Source organism: Eleutherodactylus coqui, chromosome 4 (assembly GCF_035609145.1).
Source record: "Eleutherodactylus coqui strain aEleCoq1 chromosome 4, aEleCoq1.hap1, whole genome shotgun sequence".
Taxonomy (NCBI): Eukaryota; Metazoa; Chordata; class Amphibia; order Anura; family Eleutherodactylidae; genus Eleutherodactylus; species Eleutherodactylus coqui.
Genome location: NC_089840.1, coordinates 100,115,817 through 100,131,520, shown reverse-complemented (window position 1 = coordinate 100,131,520; position 15,704 = coordinate 100,115,817). Strand labels below are relative to the sequence as shown.

General features: G+C 42.4%; 2 protein-coding genes across 2 annotated transcripts in view; one reads left to right on the top strand and one right to left on the bottom strand.

The window, feature by feature from the left end:
- Window positions 1-163, bottom strand: part of STS (steroid sulfatase) — a 327,127-nt gene extending 326,964 nt beyond the window's left edge. Inside the window, exon 1 of the mRNA XM_066599916.1 lies at window positions 97-163. The gene's annotated coding sequence lies outside the window, so the exon portion shown is untranslated. The remainder of the gene's footprint in view (window positions 1-96) is intronic.
- Window positions 1-15,704, top strand: part of PUDP (pseudouridine 5'-phosphatase) — a 272,258-nt gene that overhangs the window by 126 nt on the left and 256,428 nt on the right. The gene's annotated exons all lie outside the window — the stretch shown is intronic.

The window sequence follows — 15,704 nt, the reverse complement described above, 5'->3', positions numbered from 1 at the left end:
TACAATGCATTCTTCCCTCTCTGTGTCTATGGCAACGATAGTGTTAGCAGTGCAGCCGCGGAGGTCTCTGTTAACCCTTCTCCTCCCGCAGGTTACCTCACGTCATGCACTGCAGCAGAGCTCACTGACTGGCTGCCATTGCCGTGAGTGCAGTCCTCCGCAGTGGGCGGGTACGGCACTCAGTCGTGATATGAGGGATAGTCGGCTTAGCATACCGTGAGCCCCTTATGTGAGGCGCAGCACGGCCGCCCCCCTACACAGAAGGGCTTGCTTACCCAATGACTCCGGCAGGCACAGCAGAGCAGCCGTCATTACCGTAATCTCTCTTGTACTGGGGAATTGCAAGTGCCTCTGCTATACCGGCACTTCCAGGGCTTTGGAACGACAGGGTTAAACTTTGATCTTCCTTGCCATGGTTAGAAGTGGTAGTGGCTGCTATGGGGAGTCTCGGGCTGCTTTCACACCTGTCTCAGGGTCAGTTTAGGGTTTCCGTCTTTCTGCTGTTTTTTGAGGAGAGTAAAAAAAAAAAAAGAGCATCAGATTTTTTTTTCGGTTCAAAAAAAGCTTTTATTTGCTTTAATTCAGTCAGGCTTACGTTTTATGTTTTTTTTCCATTTCTCACAGAAAAATAATGCTACAGACTAGGTTATTTTTTCATTCCAAAAAAGAAAAAGAAAAAAAAAACTGACCGCTGACGGAATTGAAGCAAACAGAAGCTCCCCCCCCCCCCCCCCCCCTAAACCCCATTGAAATCAATAAAGAAAAAAAGGTTTCATTTTTTTCAGTTTGATCACAACCCAGCCCTTTAACAGCGGTGACCGGAGAAACCTCAACCCCCACTGTTTAACCCTTTACATGCCACGGTCAATGCGAATGTCACCAATTTTCCCCCAGGACTTGGATGGGCTATTGTGGCATTACTTTCTGCATGCTGAACGCCATAATAATAACAATCTTTATTTGTATAGCGCCAACATATTCCGCAGCGCTTACATAGACGGGGGAATACAGAAAGACAAAAGTACAAAAATTACAGAACCACGGTTACATAGTAATCAATTGATGGAAACAATAGGGGTGAGGGTCCTGCTCCAACGAGCTTACATACTACAAGTAATGGGGGGATACAGAAGGTAAAGGGGCTGGTGATGATGTGCACAGTATGGAGAGGTGGAGAGTGAGAGATGCTATACAGACAATGGTCAGACATTTAGCCGTCTGACGGCAGAAACAGTATGACTGCAGGAGCGGTTTATGATGGCTAGCAGGGATTGCAGTCAGTAGGTCAGGGAGCATATTATCAGGTGGAGTACAGAGGGGTTTGTTTAGGGAATGCGGTATGCCTCCCTGAAGAGGTGCGTTTTTAGAGCACGCTTGAAGTTCTGTGAGTCCTGGATTGCTCGGGTAGCCTTTGGTAGTGCGTTCCAGAGGACTGGTGCTGCTCTGGAGAAGTCTTGGAGGTGGGAATGAGACGTTCGAATTAAAGGGGCACTCAGTCTGGTTTCGTTAGCAGAGCGGAGAGCTTAGGCTGGGTGATGAATTGAGATGAGAGAGGCGATATAGGGGGGGCGCTGCACTGTGGAGGGCTTTGTGGATGAAGGTAGTAAGTTTAAATTGAATTCTGTATTTAACGGGCAGCCAGTGCAGTGACCGGCACAGGGCAGAGGCGTCCGAGTAGCGGCTGGACAGGAAGATGAGCCTGGCTGCCGCATTCAGGATGGATTGGAGAGGGTAGAGTCTGGTGCAGGGGAGGCCGATCAGCAACAAATTGCAATAATCGAGCCGAGAGTGGATGAGGGCTTTCCTGCTGCCAATGCTCTCATGTGGAATTCTGCCGCGGTTTTCCACTAGGGAAAAAAATCTCGGCATGTTCTATTTCATCGTGGATTTCCGCAGCAGGAGGTCTCCATTAATATAGTATTAATGGAGACCGCGGAAATCCGTGATTTTCGTTTTTAAAAGAGATACTCCCGCAGCGGAAATCCGCAGCAGAATTCTGCAACGCACGTGGGCAGGAGCCCTAAAAGTTGTGCAATACGTTACATGCACTCCAAAATTGGGTTATTAAATACTACAACTTGTTCCTCAAAAAACAAGCAGCCATGGCCATGTCAGAGAAATTAAAGAATTACGGCTCTTGGAATAAAAACAAACAATGGGGGGGAAAAAAACTAAAAAAAAGTGGTTGCCGTTACGCATAAGATGTTAACGCTGTGCACAGCATTTTACACATCGTTTTAGCGCACATTCATTTCAATGGACTTTGTTGGGTGTCACGGTGCATCGCCGGAAATATAACATATGTTTGTTATAGCACACATTATAAAAGCTGCGCTAAACTGCTCACCTGAGAAACCCCATTGAAATGGAGGCAGTGCAGCTGTTTTAGCAGACTTTAAAAACACTGTAAAAACTACCTATGTGAGCGGTAAGGGGTTAAGCATACTGCATTGTTTAAACGTGTACATTAAGCCTAAAGGTATACTGTGCTGTACATCGGGGTCCGTTTTTACATTAAAAACGTTATTATTGTAAACTCTCTATAAAATGTTGCAGTTGAACACTTTCTCCTCCAAGGCCTTTGATAAACAACATGTGTACGTTAATTGTATGCGAACGTACCGCCATATGACATCTATTGGCTGGTGGCAAAATAAAAAAATATATATTATATATCTATCATGGGAAGTTAAACAGTTAAAAGTATGCTTTTGTGAAGCATGACTGCCCCATTCTAGCCTAGGAGTAAGTTTCTATACAAACAAGTAGTGGCCAGCTGTCCGCGCCGGTGTTTACAGGACGCCACAGACACTGCAGCCAATAACAGCTCAGCGATCAGGCTTATAATACATGTTACATTGCAGCAGTTCAAATATCGATTTTCGCTGTTACACTAGCATTTGTTTTGTTTTTCATTTTCTTTAATACTTAAGAAACAAGCGCCGCATGTTTTCTCTCACTTGCATTACGCACGATACAGCCCTATTGTCCTCTAGGGGGCGTAACAAGTACTGCACATACCGGTAGTTACATTGCGTATGTGAGCGTTTATACATCGCTAAGTGACAAAGTGGGGGGAAAAAACCAGATGTGTTACCATAGGCTCATCTGAAACCGGCCGGCCATGTGCCAGCAAAAATGAAACAGAAGCATGACGGTGTGAAATATGCTGTCGTGTGCCAGCAAAAATCAGTGCCATACGCGGGTGCACACGCTCACATGATCCCGCCCTAGGACGCTTTCAGACGATTGTAACACGTCCATTGCGACAGCCTGGAGGGAGATGTAAGTTGGAGGCGCCAGACGGCAGGTTTGTGGTCACATATGCTGCTATTGGATCTTTTGGTTATTTGCTCTAATTTACCTTCTTTGGCTGTTTGTGTTGACCTCTATAGGACTGTTTACTCCCCAACTACTACTGTTCTTGTATTTTATAGTTATTAGTATAATGGTTTGCGTTTTTTTGTAATTCTCATGTGTCTTTTGATATCTGTTATTTGCACTTTGCTAATGTATCTAACTTTAAGGCTGGGCTCACAAGTGTAAGCTAAAAGGCTGCGTATATAATGCAGTGTTTTCCCGCTAAGCGATGGCATGGGAAATAGAAACAAACAAACACAAAAAAACCCTGTACTGTACGCCCCCACGGTCGTACACAATACGCATGCTGGTTGGGTTAGCCTGGCCTAAAGGCCTATTTACACACAACAATTATTGCTTAAAAACAAGTGTTTGAGCGATAATAGTGTGTAAATGCTTCCATCATTCACTCTTCAGTTTAACAATGATTTTTAGGTGAGCATAAAATCCATCATTCAGCTGGACAGAAGATAACACACCGCATGCTGTGTTTGCTTTCCATGGTGCTGTATTCTCCATGGAAGTGCTGATTACATTGTATTTAGCTTGCAGCCTCTCAGCAGAACAAAGGAGTTGAATGTAGAGAACAGACTATCTGCTGTTCTCTGTATACAGATCCTGGAGGCAGATTTACATGCAAATTAAGGTGATAAGCTGCTAATGGACATTAGTGTCATTTAGCAGTTTATGAAAAACAATTGCTCAAGAGCTTTTGAACGATTATCTTTGCATGTAACTGGGCCTCAAGACAGATTGCAGTAGTTTGAGGCTAAGGTCATACGGACAAGTGCAAAACACTGCCTAAGATCATGCTTGTCAAAATCTGATTTCCCCACAGATGTGGGCAGTTTTATATCAAAACCACCTCACATCACTCCAATGGGGAGACCTTGCATCGCATACACCTAGCACACAATGCACTGCTGCCGCAGTCTCCATTGAAAACAATGGGCGGTGCGATGACACACCCAAAGATGGGAGGTACGGTGTTTTTTGGGGGTTTTTTTGCAGCATTGCGGTGAAGCAAAAACTTGCTTATGTGTATGATCCCCTCAAAAGAATGGGGCTCATATTCGTACTAGACTTTTGGATCTCGCCTGTGTAAAACGGGCCTAAAACAGTCATTTCACATTGAATAAAAACGCTGAAATGCTCATAAATAGGACAGCACTTCAAAATGGCAGCATTAACGCTGAATTTTATCGCTTATCTGAGAAAACCCATTGAAACGAATGGCAGCGTTGTACAGAGTTTAGTTCAGCGTTGATGAAAACGCCTGTGTAAGGGAGGCCGAACTTGCAATAGGGGTTGAATAATGACTGCAATTGTATGACTTTTTGGTAATTTTTTTTTTTTTGTTATTTCTTGGAGGTGATGTGAGCAAAAAAGAAAATTCTTCAATTGCTTTTTATTTTATATTTTATAGATTTTGGTGCGGTTTATTTGCCAACAACTCCCACTATGTGCGCACATACCCAGATTGTGTTGCTCTCATATTTGGAAAGTGATAAGAGGCAGTATTCAAAAAACGTGTACTTTAACTAGGCCAGATTAAAAGAATAGATGATGGTGGAAACAGACTGTAGGGTAGATGTACCAAGTTAGGTGTGGACCTTTCTATAAGTTTGGGCACAAGTCACTTTTTCTATAAAGCTGCTCTCAAAGGTGCATTCAGAAAACGTTGCTCAAAACTGCGGCATTTTAGCACAATTTCGTGCCGCGGTTTCAAATACATGTTACAGCATTTTACAGTGCTTTAAAAAGTGCTAAAAAAACGTGTGAAAAAGGAGCAGCAGGGCTCAGATTGTGGCATTAGAAACTCTGCGTTGGAGTGCTGGTCTATGAGGCCCCATTGAAATCAATGGCAGCGTTGTACCATGGTTAGTGTAGCGTTCGGGACGCCGTGCTAATCGTGTTAACTGGCGAGTGGCCTAAGGGTTAACATTGTTCAAAACAGTTACAAGTCTCATAACATCTCCGATGCACCTTCATGATGCCATGTAGACCTTAAAGGGGTTGTCCCGCGAAACAAAGTGGGGGTAAGCACTTCTGTATGGCCATATTAATGCACTTTGTAATGTACATCGTGCATTAATTATGAGCCATACAGAAGTTATTCACTTACCTGTTCCGTTGCTAGCGTCCTCGTCTCCATGGTGCCGTCTAATCTTCAGCGTCTAATCGCCCGATTAGACGCGCTTGCGCAGTCCGGTCTTCTCCTTTGCTGAATGGGGCCGCTCGTGCCGGAGAGCGGCTCCTCGTAGCTCCGCCCCGTCACGTGTGCCGATTCCAGCCAATCAGGAGGCTGGAATCGGCAATGGACCGCACAGAAGCCCTGCGGTCCACCGAGGGTGAAGATCCCGGCGGCCATCTTCACAAGGTAAGTATGAAGACGCCGGACCACGGGGATTCGGGTAAGTACTATCTGTTTGTTTTGTTTTTATCCTTGCATCGGGTTTGTCTCGCGCCGAACGGGGGGGCTATTGAAAAACAAAAAAAAACCGTTTCGGCGCAGGACAACCCCTTTAAGGAATAATGTGTTTAAGATCTCTGGCTCATTTTACTGAACTTCAGCCTTGTAGTTTATTTCTTGCCAACTCTTTGCAAACTAGTCTCAGTTCATATACAGATTTAGCAAATGTTAACTTGACATATAATATATTATAACTAGAATTTTGTAAATTGACTTGTCACAAGGTGTAGTCATGTTACCGATTGTTGTATCTGTACTTCATGTACGTACAAACTCGTGTGCAGAGACCTTGTATGGATCTTCTAGGCGCGAATAGCTCCATAATAATAAGAACCGATGGGAAATGTTGTGAAGTTTATATGGAATCCAACATAAAAGGTGTAGTTGTCAACTCAAGCCGTATAGAATGGTAGAGTTGGAAGGGACCTCCGGGGTCCAACCCCCTGCTCAGTGCAGGATTTACTAAATCATCCCAGACAGATATATGTCCAGCCTTTGTTAGAACACTTCCAATGGTACCATGTTCCACTCATTCATCACCCTCACTGTCAGAAAGTTTTTCCTAATCTCTCATTTGTGTCTCCTCCCTTTCAGTTTCATCACATTGTTTCTAGTGTTTCCTTGTGCAAATAATAGGGCTGATTTCTCTGCACTGACAATCTTCAGATATTTGTAGACAGCTATTAAGTCTCCCCTCAGCCTTCTTTTTTGCAAGCTAAACATTCCCAGATTCTTTATCCGTTCTTCATAGGACATGATTTGCAGACCGCTCACCATCTTGGTAACTCTTCTCTGAGCTTGCACCATTTTGTTTGCCTTTTTTAAAGTGGGGTGCCCAGAACTGGACACAGTATTCCTGATGAGGTTTGACTAGGAAGAGTAGAGGGGTATAACTACCTCAAATGATCTAGACCCTATACTTCTCTTAATACATCCCAGAATTGTGTTTGCCTTTTTGGCTTCTGCATCACATTGTTGACTCATGTTCAGTCTATGATCCATTAGTACACCCAAGTCTTTTTCATTTGTGCTGCTGCTTAGCTCAATTCCTCCCATTCTGTATGTTATTTTTTCATTTTTCTTGCCCTGATGCAGGACTTTGCATTTCTCCTTGTTAAAAACCATTCTGTATTAGAAGTCTATGCACAACTTGGACGTTATATGGAAACTGTATAAGCCCTAAAGGGATTATCCATGGAGAAAAGAAATTCAAACCTGCATAGGATCCTCCTCCACTGCAGCTTTTTCCCTACTGATCTTCAAGTCTGACTGCAGGGAGCAAGCAATGATGCCATCGACTCCCGAAACATGTGACTCATATGGCCAATCACCAGCTTTTTTCGACTGGTAATTTGCTACAGTGTTTTAAAACAAGATGAAACCCTCTGTAATATAGATGCATGTTGGGATTTCTTGCTGCTTGTGGCTTGGGCTCCATGGATCTCCTATTAGGTTCCCTTTAAACAGGTTGTCCGACTTCTAAACAATGGCCGAAGGTTGGTGGCACATCTAAATCAACAACTAGCAGACCCCTATTGTCCATAGTGAAAAACTATCCATTTTTCCTAGTTTAGCATAGAAAAGTATAACTGGAGAAAAGCAAAGATCGCCGAGTGCTTAGACTTTGCGTTCTCGGCTATCTTCATGCGTTGACCTTATGGACCCAGCAGGTGCCCTAGCTGTCATACCCCCAGTGATCAGAAAGTTAGCTGCTATCTTGTGGGTAGGGGACAACTTTAAAAGTTGTCTCAACCTGTTTACAGTGAAGAGTACTGTAAGACTGCAGTTCTTTTCTTTTGTTTGGCACATGAGCTATCTGTGTTCTCCTCCTAGGAGTTATTTGTCGAAGAGAAGGAAGTGTGGTTTGTAATGTATTGATGCTCCAGGTGAAAGACAAATGCCATAAAACACTACAGTTTCTCGAGCTGTATATAACCCAGTACACATACTGCTCTCATCTAGGAATCAGTCATCACTTCCAGCTGTTATGCAGTAAAGTATCTTTACAGATATGGATGCAGTACTCTACATGCTTGCTTTTTAACTCCTTGTAAGTTCATTGATCACTTCAGTAATAGTTTTGTGGCAGAAGGATGCTGATGTCCTCAGTTATTGCACATTCATCATTCTAAAAAGTTTGGTAAAAAGTTTGCTGCTGCTGCTAGTAACACAAAGTTGCTCTCAGAAAGTCTTATAGATATCTTTTTGTTTATTGTTAAAACATAACATGAGCTTTTGAGGCTACTTGGGCCTCCATGCTTCTTTTATCAGCGATTAAATCACAACCAATTAAGTGTTACAGTTATTAGTTTGAAAGGTGTATAAAGCTATCAATTAGAAGGTGGTAGTTCTATTTGCATATATACACATACATTATATATATGTGTGTGTGTGTATATATATATATATATATATATATATATATATATATATATATACACACATACTTAAGGTATGTCACAAGTTTGCATTTTATGTCCCATGCAACGCGTTTTGACAGGCTACAAGCCCCAAGAGCACAAAGTGAAGAAAATGCTGTAAGATTACTGCACTCCTGCTGGATGGATAGCAGTATAAGAATATCGAATCCACTTTGTAGTGGGGTCCGTTCCTGGATGGGACTCATCTAAAATCCAGGTGGGTTCATAAGGATCTAGAGGACTGGCGTGGAAATCGGATTTCTGACCACTCGGTCAGTGAATCATTTGCTGTCTCTACATCTCCTCTTGTAGTTGGAGTTCCTCAGGGTTGGCCTTAGCTCCTCTCCTCTGGTCAACTAAGTTATTAATCCCAGCACAAAATGGTGGAAGCCAATGGAAATATAAAATGGCTGTTCTTGAATATTCATCAGAGGCCCCTCAGAATACCTCCTGGCAGCCATTTTATATTGTTAGCTTTCAGTATTTTGTGATGGAATGAATAGCTGAAACATAAAATGTCAACTACGATGTATTCTGAGGGGCCTCTGAAGAATATTCAAGAGTAGTCTTCTGTTTTCATTATCCATAGCCCTGCACAGAAATGTCACTCCCCGGCCGCTGGCTCTGGTCTGCGCAAAGAGCCGGAGCCGCGGGAGCAGGTGAGTGCCGCGCTGGTCCCTGCAGGGGCACGGGTCGGGTCCCGCTGCTAGAATTCTCGTAGGTGATCCGACCTGGCCATCTGCAGGCGGCCAAAGAGAAGGAGAGTCAGGTTTGACAGTGAGTAGAGGAACAATAAAAGATGTAAATATGAAAATAGAGAAAAGAAATCCAGAGTAAGCTCCCAGTATATAAACATGTTAGACACAGGTGTCTACATTGTTGTAACTTGTGTATCAGTTATTATTCACTGTGTATGGAAGGAAATTGCCTCATCTCCCTGCTTTATATAATACCGTGTTTACAACAAGTTAAGCAAAATATCTAATTCTGTGTTATTCAGCACCTCACTACTCACGACTGCTAATTGTGCCCAAGAGCACTGGCGCCCGAAAAAAGATAACAAAATTACAATTGAAATTAGTGCTCACCGTACTGGATTTTAGAAAAAAGTTGTAGGTTTTTCTTTGCATTCTGACAACTTTCACTGCATGAAATTGTTATGATTCCACCGTTCATGGCTTGGTAATAACGTGCTCAGTTTTTTTAACTGATTGATATTTTCAAATCATAATCTATACATCATAACCTGATGTGGTGTGGTTTGTTAAAACTGTACCCTCATGTATATGGATTATGTACCACTACATTTTATGCTTCACAGTCACCCATCATAACCAGAGTATCAGCAACTTTATGCCTCGCAGCATCTACATCCACACAAGCAGCACAAGCCTAAACATAAACTGTACACTTCAATCTGCTGAGGCTTTACGAAGTGGCAAAATTGTGACTTGACAAATACCAAACTGAACGCCTTAGTCACAGCCAGTACACCTTTTTACTGACCTCACTAATGGACCTCCTAGGACCTTGCAGGAGGCAGGCAATCAGGAGCTTTACAGCCAATCAGGCACGGGGCGTCACCTAGCTGTCAAGCAGACTAACATTTGACTACACCCACCACTTCCAGTGGCGTCAAGATACAACAGTACCACATGTAACAAAAGCAACTCTAGCATGTAAGCAGATGACAGGTGACAAAAAGAGCCCCCACCCTATCGGAACTATGCAGTGCAATTGCAATGTACCAACAGGTTCCCATAGCAGCTGGAAATTTGAAGGCCTCCATGTCTACCATGTAACTTAGTCTTTTAGACCCCACCTCCAGAAGAGTTTGATAGACTGCTGTCATAGGCTTAGTAGCATGTACTAAATAAACAATGCACTAAACAAGCAGTGCACTATTCTAACGACCAATCGCATCTTTAAGTCCCCTTGAGGGATTTAAAATTGTTTTAAAAAAATCTGCATTTATAGAAACCCAATTTCATTTTTGACCTCTACAAACTCTGCAGTCGGAAAATATATTTGTATTCATCACACATATGTACGACAGAATTGCAACTTTTGTTCTCCTCCCTGAAAAATGCATTAAAAAGTAATCAAAGTTACATTTACCTCCACCTGGTACCAATAAAAACTACAACTCCTCCTGCGAAAAGCCAGACCTCGCAGAGCACAGATGCCATAAAAATAAAATGGTTAGGGGTCTTAGAATGCATTGATGCAGGATCAATTGTTTTATTTAAGAAACCTTTTATTGTGCAAAATTAATAAAATTTAAGAAAAAAAAAACAAACAATGTACCCAAGGGTGGTGCCATGAAAAACTCCTCCTACTAAGGGTATGTCAACAGGTTATAGCGCTTGCAATGCAACAGTGAAAATCTCTTGCTCCTTAAGACAAGAAACACACTCATCAATAAGGGGTTAAGTTTCATGAAATCAAATTAGATCTTCAAATATATTAAACAGTGAAGATAAGTGCCAAGCTGCACATATTCAGAATGAGACAAAGGGACCTCCACGTTGGGTTGCCCTGTTTTGTATAGTCTAGCTGATATCTTTGAACTATAACTATTAGGCCAGGCTCACACAGGCGGATTCCAATTGCAGAGTCTGCAATGTAATGCAGGCACTGAAAGGCATGTACTTTCTCTTTTTTGTTCACACTCAGACACGATTTGCGTATTCTGTGAGCGGCGAAAAAAAAAACCACAACATGCTGTATTAGCCACGGACTCCATGCGGACGGCCTCTGTTGACGGTAGTAGAGGCCATCTAATCCGCACACAATTAACTTTGCGTATGTGTAGGTACCAGCATTGCTTAGCAATGGCATGAGAAATACAGTTATAGAAAAACGAACTGTACTGCGTGTGACGGGTGAACTGACGTGGTCATCAGCTATACAGAAATGGCAGGTATGCAGGGTTGCCGTACAGGCTCACAGCTGGAATCTGCTGCTGGCCCCCATCATGTGGCATCTAGTCCGCCCGTGTGAGCCCGGCCTTATTCCTAATTCAACGAAGCATGGATATTTATAGATTGCAGTTGCTGTCTTAGAACGGTCTTTGTTTTTTCTGGTTGCTAAAGTTCTTTTGCTTTCCCCGTGATTCAGTAACCTGCAGAGTCAGCTGGAATTTTTTTTCTTGCCATGTTATAATTATGATTCATATTATCCAGCAGTCATAGAAGTTACAAAATGACCAAATCTACCTTACTTAGCAATATGATGCTTACTTTATGACTAAATGAGATGCCTTTAAAAGCAAATCTGATTTCATCTCTATATTTGGATCAAAGTAGTATGATCTGCCTGAATTCCATCAAGGTTGCTCTAAAAATGTTTGCTGGCAGCATTCCCTATGTAGGGCATTCAAAATAACGGAATAACTGCTCATTCCAAATCAAGTTGTTGGAATGCACTGATCCACACAAAAAAGCCCTGGGCTTTCTTCCATTCCACCCTTAGCTAAAACTTTTCTGCTGTTTTCTGCCAGATACAAATGCATTTATCACAACTGACAAAATCTAAGATATTCTTTTCAATTCAGACATCCAGAGGAAATAAATAGGAAGTTCAGTGTAGAATAACTCCAACATGGTTGCTTCATTATGTATGATATGACCTGAAAATTGAGCAAACCATACCATATATTGGTTCTCTAGCGTCCTAAATCACTGCTTATAAACTTAATTACCAGTCAGTAGTTAATGACATCCATGTGCCTGTCCAGAGAGAAGAAAAACTGAAAAATGGACTCCTCTGGAGCACTGCTGAACACAGGTATAGATTGGGATCTTAAAGTGGTTTGGAATAAAATCTGATAGTGTCCCTATGTTGTAGGCAAGTCAAAATTACTAGCAGAGGGGCCAGCACAAGTATTGCCTGATACTTCTGCCTTCTCCTCTGGGTTCTCAGCTGTCACTAACAGCCGAAGACCTGGCCTGCTTCTGCTATATTGCAGGAGCAGCTATGTTAATCATGCCCCGTATTTTTACTGTTGGCTGAGATTAAAGCCTAAAACAAAGTACTGCAGACTTACTGTTTGGTCCTTAAGAGGTTAAAATATGCACAAGATTAAATCCACTTGTGCTCCAGCTTATTAACAAGGAACAAGTTTGTTTTTTCACTGGAAGAGCAGCCAGGGACAACAGCATCAGAACGACGTTACTGTTTATAAGGTCACATAAACTAGGAGGCCTGCTATGCTTAATCGCAATTAATGCAGAGAAGGCATTCAACAGGGTTGGATGGGAATTCATGGAGGCGATATTGAAGAAAATGGGACCCAGACGGATAACTTGGATTATGTGTTTGTACCATGTCCCCTCGGCGCAGGTAAGGGTAAATAGGCGACTGTTGCTCCCTTTCCAAATAAGGAGTGGGACTTGGCAGGGTTGCCCTCTCTCACTTCTGTACCTATTAGTAATGGATCATCTGTCAAACACCATCAAAGTAACCCTTTCATGAGAGGGATTAAGTTTAGCAACCAAATCCACAAACAGCATACACAGATGACATGCTGCTTTATACCATATCCAAGAGTAGATATCCCTGTACTTATAACAAAAATTCTCTAGATTTAGCAAGATTAGCAGTTTCATAATTAACATTCAAAAATCTGAAATATTAAACATATCTATCTCAGTGGGGAAGGTGGAATATCTCCCAGGAACTCTTCCTTTTAAGTAGAGGAATTCTTCCATAAAATATTTGGGAATCCAACTTTCAGCCGCTACAGAACAAACCTTTGAATTAAATCACATACCATTCATAACGCTACTTGAGACAGAACTAAAGAAATGGCAAAACATAGCACTTTCGTGGTTTGGTGGGTACTAAAAATGGACATCCTTCCAAAAAGCCTATACATCTTCCAGACTATCCCCTGGGATATACCTAGATACTCTTTTACAAAGCTCAGGAAAGTAGTGACTAGCTTCATATCATACATCACAGCATATCGGCTGCAGAACCCTAACAAGAGCAGGGTTCACCCATTTAGAGTTCTATCAAAAGGCCACAATCTGTAATTGCATGATAGATATATATCAGAACTTTGGGTCTAAGTTGTGGATGGAGGTGAAACAGGCCATAAACCCATTTAAGATCGGGAGCATTCTGGATTCCCTGGGGTCCAGATTGGAAGAGGATTGGTGCCTCAGTAGTTCTACAGCCATTACTACACGCTTGGCATTGACTTGTTGGAGGGAACTAGATGATATCAACACCGAGGCCACTCATCGCATCGGTGGGGAACCCCTGACTCTTGCCTACAATGTCACACATGGCTGTCTTATGCCAGAGGGAGTTTCTCTGAGATGTTATGGACCCAGGGGGAGAGAGAACCCTCAGACTTAAAGGGAGAACACAGCTTGCCAAGGGCTATTGTACATCCAACTGCAAAGCTACTTCACCATGCTTGCCCCATACTCGGACTTGACAGTTAATCTCATATCATTTGAACAGCTATGCACGGCAGAGGAGGCGCCTACACGTGTGAACTCACTAGTGTACGCCCATCTGCTGGATGGGCAGATGAGGAACTGACCCCAGCTGGATCAAGAAATGGGACGAGGCCCTGGGGAGACCTGTTCCCAGAGATCTCTGGTCCAAATCCTATGCTCTGTCATAAAATTAAAATATCACTTAGAATACAGGAACTCAACTTCAAAAAAATCTCAGTGGTATAGAACCCCGGTCAGACTGCATAAAATAGAACCATGTTTCTGAACAGTGTTGGAGATACATGTCAGACAGGGGTTCAATGTTGCACATATGGTGGGACTGTACGCTCATTGTTCCCCTGTGGCAAGATGTATCCTAATTTATATCGAGCACTGCGGTTCACGCCAAAGTTGACACTCCTGTCTATCCCCCCGGGTCCAATCTCAGCTCAAAAAGGGTCTACTCCAGCATTTTATTATGGCGATTCTCCAATTTCTGGGGATAATTTGTTGCCAGTGTCACATTCCTGAGAATAGTGTGGTTGGAGGTCATGGACTCCTTGAAATATATGGAGGAGCTCAGAGTTAACGACCTTGAAACAGAATGAGGTACATGTGACTTTTGGATTGCCTTTTATGGTGTTATTTGGGAGGCGAACAAAAGAAAACTAATTCTGGTGTTAATTTTTTATTTTATTTTTTTTAAATTCTTGTGGCATTCCCATGTGTGATAAACAAAATCTTTTCATTGCCCGGGTCATTACAAATGTGGTAATATCTATTTTGTGCTGATTTTCAAACATTTTATTTTTTATCCATTGAAAACATTTTTATGGAGAAAAATGCATATTTTCTTTACACAGGATTTTTTTTAACCTTTAGATCAAACTTTATTGAACATTCTTGATGCTGTTTTTTAGTCCCCCAGGGAGGCTTGAAATTGCGATAATTCGATCGCTAGGATAGTGCACTGCATTACTTATGTAGTGCATTTTACTAAGCCTGTGACAGCAGCCTATTAGACTCTGCTGGAGGTGGAGCCCAATAGGCAGAGTTAGGGCGAGCACCCACTGGCGTTTGCGTTTCCCGCGGGAAAAAAAACGCAGCGTTTTTCGCGGCGTTTTCGCGGCTTTTTCGCAGCTTTGCCATTAATTTCCATGGAGAAAAATAAGGACACATATGCAACTGACAGTTCCTATGTTAAAAACGCAAACGCAATGCAAAAAAAACGCCAGTGGACAGGAACACATGTTATCTCTATGCCTGTGCAGGAAAAACGCAAAACGCAAAACGCAGGTAAAAAAACCCCAGTGGGTGCTCGCCCTTACAGGGCAGAGATGAAGCTTTTTGTCAGGCTTCCATCTACTATGGGAACCTAGTGTTACCTTACAGTCACACTGCAGGATACCAATGGGTGACAGGAGCCCTCTCTACCTGTCATCTGCTGTTGTGGCCTGTCATCTGCTTAAATGTTGTCGTTGCTATTGATTTTAACATGTAAGTGGTTAAACTGGCAGAATCTGAGGTTTCTCTGCATCTGGCAGTTAGAGCAGGAGCCTGTCTGTCAATAGTCAGCCAAGCCACTGCCTTAATAAAATGTTACGGTTAAAAGCCCACTAGTGAGGGCAGTAAAAAGGCATATTGGCTGTCACTACGTGGTTAAGGCATCACATATTAGATACTTGTAAATTAAAGGGTTAATGGCTAGGTGTAGAGTGATTTGATATCATTGATTGCAACATGCAGGAGGGAAGGTGTCAGACTAAGAGGAGTGACAACATTTTAGTTTTCATCTGTAGTGTATCTTTCACTTGCATTTACTCTATGGCATTGAATCAGTGCAGAGATATATACAGTGATGTGTTCTTTTTTATTAGCACTATAACATTTTATGTGTCTGCTTCCCTGTTTAAAATGCACCTAAACCTTCTGTCATGAAGTGAACTGTGTCTCACACAGCCGAATATTCTTTGATAGTCTGAGCAAAAAGAGCTAGTG